Genomic DNA, 9,378 nt, shown 5'->3' with positions numbered 1-9,378 from the left:
CGGGTGCATATGTTTGATGTTTTCATTCCCAACCACCAAGTCCCTATTTCAATGTGTTCATTCCCACCCGCCCAGCCCCTTTGCCAATGCACAGTCACAGGTGTGATCAGCCGTTGATAACATCTCGTGTTCTGAAAACACTTTTGTATGTGCACGATACAAATAAAATATCATATATCATACCTGAGAGGAGATGGATGTGGATGAAGCGAGCGCAGAAGGCCTGGCATATAGCCAAAGGACACAGAGATATGTTGATTGCAGGGATGGGGTCTTCAAAGAGAAGTATGGAGACACCAGGTCTGGGCTGGCCATGTGGACAATGGTTAAAATGCGATAGAATGTCCTATTTTTGATCCCTTAGTTCCTTCTTCGCCCCTTATTTCCACACTCTCCTCACCTGAACTGCTGGAATCAATGTTTTCAGATTGAAGATTCCGTCTGGTTAGGTAGTCTTTCTCTTTTCTTGGTGGTATATGCCAGTCACGGAAGAAAGCCACAGTGAATGCTTGTGAGACAGCAGACCTGTGGCTCCTTTTCCAGGGGCAAGCCGAAATTAAGGGAATAAGCCAATCTGGCAGAAAGAAACCCTTATGTGGCACGATGATAGACTCTTCCTCGACTCCGCAGAAGTTCCCCTTGTGGTGGAGTAGATGGCGATGAAGTTACAGCAGCACAGAGAACTCCATGGAGTGGAAGGCGAAGAAGATCAGCTGCACAAATTGGACAGGTAGGTGTGGGTAAAGTCCGGGAACCCGGACGGAACACAGGAAACACCAACCACAGGTAAGCGAGAGAGAAAAGGAGGACACCGGAGCGCTGGTCGCAGAAAGGAGAAACAAGGAGGAGGAGGGGTAGGATGGAGAGAAGAAAAGAGAGCAGACGCCGTGCCTCGAGAAGCAGAGATGCAGGCCTGGAAAGGATAGGAACAGGTCAGTAACAGCTGAACTGCGGGGCGAAGGAACTTCGTGAAAGAAGCAAAGCCGAAGGAAAAGGAAAACTGACAATCCAAACGCGGAGTGTCAGTAGCACAAGAGCGTTAGACCCAGGAACCGGAAACAATCCAAAGCGGTTGCAAAGTCCGCCGGGGGGAGGAGGAATAAGTACTCCCGGCGGGCTCCGTGCCACAACAGCTAGAACGGCACCCTGAGCAACAACAAAGAGAAAGGAATACAACTCTCTAACCCTATACCGCAATCACCAATGCGGAAGTATCCGCCAGTCTCGGCGGCAGCAGATGACATAAAACCCTTGTTTGTTCCCACCCACCTAGCCCCTTTTGTGAGAACATGGTCACACGTGCAAACTGCCTTTGATACCTGAGGGGGGTGGATGTGGATGAGGCGACTGCAGAAGGCTTGGAACATAGTCAAAGGGCACAGAGATAGGTTGATTGCAGGGGTGGGGTCTTCAACAGGGATTATGAAGACACGGGTGTGGGGCGGTTATGTGGACAATGGTCCCCATGTGAAAGAACCATTTGAGGTGTACATGGTATTCAGCATTTTGTTTGTTCCCACACGCCCAGCCCCCTTTGCGAGCGCAGAGTCACAGATGAGAACTGTCATTGATACCTGAGAGGAGATGGATGTGGATGAAGAAAGCACAGAAGGCCCAGAACATAGCAAAAGGACACAGAGATATGTTTGGGATGGAGTCTTCAAAGAGGAGTAGGGAGACACCAGTAAGGGGTGGCAATGTGGACAATGGTCCCTATGCGATAAAACGCTTTGAGGTGTACATGGTATTCAGCACTTTGTTCATTCCCAACTGCACAGCCCCCTTTGTGAACACACAGTCACAGATGCTAACTGCCCGGAGGGGGATGGATGTGGATGATGCAAGCACAATGTGTCCGGAAACTTGGACACTGAACTTTAATGATGTTCTCGGTATAGCATACATTTATACAAATGTGATATTTTGATGTGTTGGTGATTTATGAATTAATTTTAGTAACTTTTCACATACATGTTTTATTTTTATTTATTTTGATGAAGTTGATGGCATTGCCATTCTACAAATTGTACTGCTGTGGTGAGGAACGGTCTGTATAAATGCCTTGTATTGTCCAGATTACCTGGGGAAATTCTCACAAATAGCTTGAACCACACAGGCAGATATTATTCGTTCAACACGGAATCACAGTCTTCCATGAATCCACCATGTAAATGCTCGATAGGCCACAAGCCTGTACCATCTGTGTAATAGATACAGAAATAGTATACTTGAATGAACAAAATCATTGCATTTTTTTATTTGCAGCGTCTTATAAAATATAAGGCATTGTTATGCATAACAAAAAGTACATTTTCAAGCAAAGTACTGACAGTACTTTTGTTTTCAAGCATGGATTAATTAGAAATGTGAACACCCATTCGAGCAATGACAGTTTGGAACAAAGGGAAATATTGTTTTTAACTGTAAAGTGGAGAAAATGTTATTTTTTCGTCGTTTGTTATATTATCGTGAGCTCTTTGGCTGGATATTAGAACAAGACATTTGATAATCAAAAACCAGAACAATTCTTTCGTCAGTAATCCACCGAAGTTATAATGATGTAGGAGAACAACATCAAATGTTATCAGTCTTGATTTTCAAATATACAATGTATAATGAGAAAATCTACTCATTACATGGATTATGAGGGCAAACAGTTTTTTGAAGTTCATGCATAAGGACTATCTTCATTCGCAACACAGATCTTGTAAGACAGGCTTCCCTAATGTCATGCAGCTCGGTCATAGCAGTGGTTTGTCTTCTTCGGCTACATAGGCCAAGCAGACAGAGCTTTCCCTCCAACAGCAGTTCTCCAACACAGTTGGCATCACCTCACATAGATGGTAGGTAAACCAGGTGGAAATCTCTTCCATTCGACTGGATTCAGGCTTCGGTGTTGCATCGTCATGACTTTCATCAGATTCCCCATCATTTCAGCTTCTTTCTCTTTCAGGTATTTCCTCTTATGAATATTCGGGCTAGTACAAGTAGGGCTGAATTGTTGCCATAGTACCTGAATATTGAAGAAGTATAAAATCAACAATGAGAACAGTAAAAAAGTGTTTGTTTGGATACAGTGGAGAATTGAGGTTTTACATTGAAATGCAATGTACAAGAAAAGTAAGGCAAGTAGGAGCCATGTTACAAAAATCCATTGTACAAAGAAAAACAAATAATATGCACAAGCTGTGGGAGTTTGTGTTGACACATGTAAATAATAACTGATGTAAATGTAGAATTCCAATGTGCATTTGTAAAGACAATTGCACATAATATTAAAAATGTTTTTTAAAAAGCGATTACTGAGTTTGTTTGTTTTAGGTAGTGTAAGTACCTGTTCCTGGTACTTTGTACTTGGCAAATAGCTGAGAAGAACAACAATAAGCCAGACAAGCTGAGAATTAAATAGATTATGGAAAACGAACCTCCAAGGTTACATGATCAGAAAAGGTTTTTGATTATACTTGCTGAGGAAAGAAGCATCTTGGCATTTCCACTGAGACATGTTAATAGATTGCGCGCAGAGGACGTTGACATGAGACGTTCATTGCCATTGTGAAAAGGGGGTGACCATCCAGTGATGTCAGCTTGAGGGGTGGGTGATCTGAATTGCTGCCTCAAGGACACTTGTACATAGGGTGATGGTTCAACTGAAAAGTTTAGCACAAGATGGTGGTACGCGATCTGTCACTTTCACATGTGTAAATTTGAGAAAAACTAAGGTAAAATGCATTGGAATTTTTTTCCTATGATCGATCGATGTTGGCTCAAAAATACATGCCCGGTCGAATGGGCAAATACAATTTCTGAGCAAACTACCCCTTTAAATGAAACACAGATGTAAACAATCTCACATTATAATTATCACCCTATATGCAACATTCTATACCCAGATGGACTGCTGGAAAAAAAGTGATGTCTCAAATACAGAAGTATATCAAAACAACACACATTGCTGTCAGGTGTGATTTCAGCCCGCTAATGGAATCAAATCTGTGCTCCACTGGGTCCTATATGGCTTTAAAATGCAGGTGGACAGCAGATCCACTGCTGCATGGATTCTCTTAGATCCAAGTAGAGCTCTTCACATATTGGATCATGCCTACATGCTGGAAAGATTGAAATCAATAGGGGTAGTAAACTTAGCACTATCATGGATCCAGTACTTTCTGAAAGGTCGATCCTTGGCCATCTGTTGGCGTCATTTATATTCAGTTTTCCGCTATATGGATTTCAGAGTACAAGAGGAGTCAGCATTGTTGCCACTCCTTTGCAATGTTCACATTCTTCCACTAATCAAGCAAATTATGAGTCATCCCTTAGACTTTTATATCTACTCTGATGATACCTAACTTATCCTGAAGCCAGTGGGTCAGTCAAATTCCTTCTCTCAAATAAGAACATGCCTTTCGGTATTCAACAGTTGAATAAGTAGCACTATGCAAACTCTAAATCCGTCAAAATTAGAGTTCTTGATTGCTGGAGCCCATCCAATGTATTGCCAACACTCCTTCTGGTCACCAGAGATTGGCACCCCCTCCTCAACCAGCCTGAGAGGTAAACAACCTGGGAGAAATCTTTGATTTGTGCCTTTTTCTCACACCTAGTTCTGGCTGTCATCCAAACATATGTTTTGCCTCTCTGACCTTTTGAACTATTTTTCATATATCTAAAACAACAACAAACAACCTCCGCCATGGTCACCTTATTCCTCTCCAGGACTGACTAAGAAAATAGTCTCCATCAGGGTGTTCCATGTTCCATTCTTGCTTATATGCGACAACTGCAGAATGCAGTAGGTCAAGTTATTATAGTCCACAGCTACTGAGAACACTTTACCCCTGTCTTCCAGGGCTTGCCTTGGCTTCCAATAAATGGCAAAATCTGTTTTAAGATTTGTTTCGTAGTACGTCATGCATACTATGATCACGGACCTAGATTAATCTTTGAATATAGTCAAATCTATTGTCATAACACAATGCACAGATCCTCTAACTCGTTTGACTGGGACAACTGCCAAGAATACAACATACATAAATGGTGGATCTTTCAGTAATCTGACTCCTAGGCTTTGTAATGTGTTGCCCTTAGCCTTAAGGAAAATACCTCAATGCCTGATCATCAAAAGAAATGAAATCATACCTCTTTTATCGCAGAACACTATCTAGACCCTCATCTACCATGGGACTATTTCCAGCAATAGTGCCAAGAGGCCATTTGTGGTGTGGCGATATAACACTTAATACAATGCAGTACATAACATAACAGTCACCCATTCTTTACTTAGTGATGCTAAACAGAACTGCAACAAAAATGACATTGTTTGCATCAAACAGATGTATCTTCAATGGCATGCACACATTTGTGTAATCTAGCAAAACATCTGGACAGTCTGAGAGAAACTGCGTACACATGCTGTGGCTTACTCTTAGTCTGTAATGTAAATAGAGGCCTTTACAAGAATATTCTTAAATGGCTAGCACAGGCTAGTGCTTACCATTCTATCACCTACTAAATATATTCAGATGGCCACATAGAGCAAAAAGTAAATGCTATTGTGAATTCTATACTTCCCTATATGTTGCACTGGACCTCCCCGTTGTTTTCCGTTAGTACAAAAGACAATTACAGTCATTCAACATTACCTTTCTTACCTAATAGTTGTTGGACGTCACAACATCAATGAACCTTGATTACTTTTTTGAGTAGTCTGCATAAATGTGCTACTGATTTTTCAAATGTTCACACAAACTTTGAATAGAATTTGAATAAACCCAATACATTAATTAATTCCTGCTTTGACTTGAGTGACAGAGCCAATTGAACAACTTCAATTAATTTCAAATTGTGCTTCAAAACATCCACTGACAAGATGAGAACCAGATATTGTAGTTCATTTAGAAACTATCCAACTAAGCATTCTTTGAGTATTTTTCTGTAGTATGGCTATAACTTCTACCTCCACCTACGTGTTTCTTTCTAGAAGATAAGAGAATGTAGGCAGATAGTCTCGAAAAAAAGTATGTCCTTCATACTATCAAAGTGAAAATCCATCATCTGTTGAAATATTTCCACTAAAGAAGCAGCCCAAAGGACATACATAGGAGTGGAATGCTCCAAATGAATGATCTTAGTTCCCTGAAGTCAAACTGTACCTGCACACAACTGGTAATCGCAATGGATTTTATGGGAGTCAAATACATCACATGTTTTCAGCCAAATTTGTTATATATATGTAGGTCGTTGATAAAGGTAATAATTAAGGTGGGGAGGGGGAAAAAGGGGCTGCGGGTTGTCTCCATGCACATCTATTTGCAGCGAAAAGGATTCAAGGAAAATAAAAATCAATAAATTTGGATTCAACCAAATCTCCTCGATGAAATCACATAGAACAGGATTCCACTTGGAGTTAGTAGTTCGGTGGTGCCAACGTTTTAACTTTGCTCATGATCCTCTCTGTGTGCAACTCATCTGGATGCACAATGTGAAGTTACGCTGAATCATCCAACAAACCATAGGAACGCAGGCTGAACTAACATCAAGGATAATGTAATACAGCCACATTTTCCTGATCTCCTGCCAATCGGTTCATGCTCTGAATTTCTTCTTGCAAGTCGATATCCTACTTATCCTCAGAGCCTTCTCTGGGAACACTAGTGTTCTAGAAAGCCTTCCTTGGTAAAGTGATTCATTTCACTATAAGATGAGGCTTTTCTGCCACATGCTGTGCATTTGTTTAGCTTATACATGAGCGTTGATAATGATATTGATATTTTATTTATATCGCGCTCGTACACAAGTGTTTCAGAGCGCGACAAGGCAAGGGAAGTAAGTGAACAGGGGAGAACAAAACAAAAGATCTTACTAGGCCCAGTGACTTTGAGAATGTGCAAGTGCCTGGGCATCTTATATTGCATAAGTACCTTTGTGGCGATTGCTGTCTTTGACACAGACTGGCGCTGGAGAGGGCAAAGATCCTTTTTTTTCTATTTCGGTATAGCAGTACAACAGGCCATCAATTTCTCACCCCCTTAGGATTACTTAATGGCTAAAGGTGCCACCTAATGGAGAATCATTGTCCGTTCTTGATGACGTTCACGTATGGTAAGTCATTTTGACCCATTCTTGCTGTTAGATCCTGCACAGAGTTTCGTGGTACAGCCTGTTGTAGAATTATAATGGTAGTAAAGTATGGCCTACGTTCTGTGACTGCGTCCTAAGATGCAATGAACCTGGACTTCCTCTTAGCAGATGAAGGAATGCAAACTTTCAGATGCCTCTAAGTAGAATATTAACTCAGCCTTCCATGTCTGTAAATGAATTCCAAGGGTACCAAGATATTTTAATATTTCCCTGAGCAGGCGTTATCACTGAGAAGAAGTAAGGAAAGCTGTGTGCCAGAGAATTAAGGAAAACGATTAAAAAAAAATATCAAAGCTTTAATCCATGTTTTAGGATCTACAATGCTTCATATGTGATGTTTCTGTTCATTCTAGGAAACAGTAGAGGTATATTTGTTGCACTGAAAAAAGTCCTTTGTAACAATAACATGGGGAACATTCAGAACTGGCCCAGTCAGATCACAATGAGGTAAGCTGTTGATTAGCTCATTCGGTGATTGGCATCTGTGTCTGTTGTAAGGGTGCAGCCGACTTCATATACACTGCAATTTCTGGAAATTTAATATGGTTGGCGTGATGCCAATTAAAAGCAAGGGTGTGCTGGGAGTGGAATCAGCCAGAGCGGCTAACAGAGCGTCGGGTAAGTCCACGAATTGTTCACATTTGACAGAAGAGCAGATCAATGAGTGCAAACTCTCGCTTGCTAGACTGTAACTTAAACATTTCTGCACCAACGTGAACGTATGCTCTCTGTATGAGAATGAGAACACACACATACAAATGTTCTGCATTTCATAGCAATTCATGTAGAAAATGGCCCTAAACGTCCAAAAATAGCACTTTAAAGTCACATAAACATGAAAATCAATGATTTTGTCCCTGCTTCCAAGGCAGACCAATAATGAATCTTGTGAACCCTCTATTTCCTTTTTTTTTAATATAATGATCACCCTCTCTGGGATGATTGCCTACAACCTGGATAACTTATATCATCAGCCCTGGTACCAAGTACCTTCTAGTCAGGGATTTCAATCACAAATCTGTATATCTGTTAGGTCCCAGAATCCTGTTTTGTATTGCCCTTTGTATTTCTACTAAATACACTTTAAAATGTGAGTCACAAACGTTGTAAGGCGCCTTTGTATAACGGCCAATGCAATGCTTTAGCCTATTGTTGAAAGCCTGATATTATCTCCTTTATAACCATGTTTTACAATTCTCGCAGTTGATGTTCCATTTGTTGATGTTTTAATCGCTTCTCTGCTCCCAGCAATCCCAGTTCTTCTGCTCATACCACATAATGTTGATGTCTGTTTGCCTCTTGCATGTTAGTACTGGATGGCTAAGGATATTTATTTCTATCCATATTGTTATTTTATTCTGGCACGTATTTCTTGATTATGTGCCAGTTCTGGAAATGGTTGCTAGTGCTGGGTGAACTAGTTCAGGCATATATATCGAATCACCTGATTGGTGGGGGGGTTAGAGACCCCAGAAAATGTCAACACTTTTGGGAAACTCAACCTCAAAGTTTGAGATACTCAAATAAGGGGCAGAACCAAAGCTGTGTATTGCTAACCAGCAAGCCCAAATGCACTCCAAAGTGACAATTATCTCTGTATTCAAATGATTCATTCATTTAACGTTTAACTCCGTTATGGCAAAAATTTAGGTGCACATGCACCACATAGATTTCTCTAATTAACTCAAATAGTCATTAAATAATTCAACAATGTCAATAAAAAATAAATTTCAGACAGTACCGTCAGATGTATAGAAGGATCAGAGCTCAGATTATAGAGATAACTTTTGGAATGTAATCTCCTAAATCCAACAAGTTATAAGAAGTAACACAAATTTAATTTGCACAGTGTCCTCTTTTGGCATATAGAGTACAGGGTTTACTGGATGTTTAAAAAGGACGTGATCCTATTAACAATACTCACACGGCAATACATATAAAAGGATTAAGTGAACCGATGTGATCGCTGTAGTGAAACACGGCCTGGTAAGAGAAGGCGCTTACCTTGGGTCGTGAGAGAGGGGAAGCAGTCTCACCGCAGCAAAGCGCGTGGTGTAACTGAGCTTTGGCATAAAGCGTCACCCTGGCAACTACACGTATGCGCGCGGTGCGCCGGGGCGACGTCCATCTTGGTGTGGGCCCAGCTAGGTGGTAGGTTGCTGGGGAAACACGACACCTAACATTGGGCAGAGGATCAACTTAGATCAGTCGGTCTGGACGAAACATGGGTGTAAC

Source organism: Ambystoma mexicanum, chromosome 10 (assembly GCF_040938575.1).
Source record: "Ambystoma mexicanum isolate Mex_15411 chromosome 10, UKY_AmexF1_1, whole genome shotgun sequence".
NCBI lineage: Eukaryota > Metazoa > Chordata > Amphibia > Caudata > Ambystomatidae > Ambystoma > Ambystoma mexicanum.
This window is presented reverse-complemented; position numbering follows the sequence as displayed.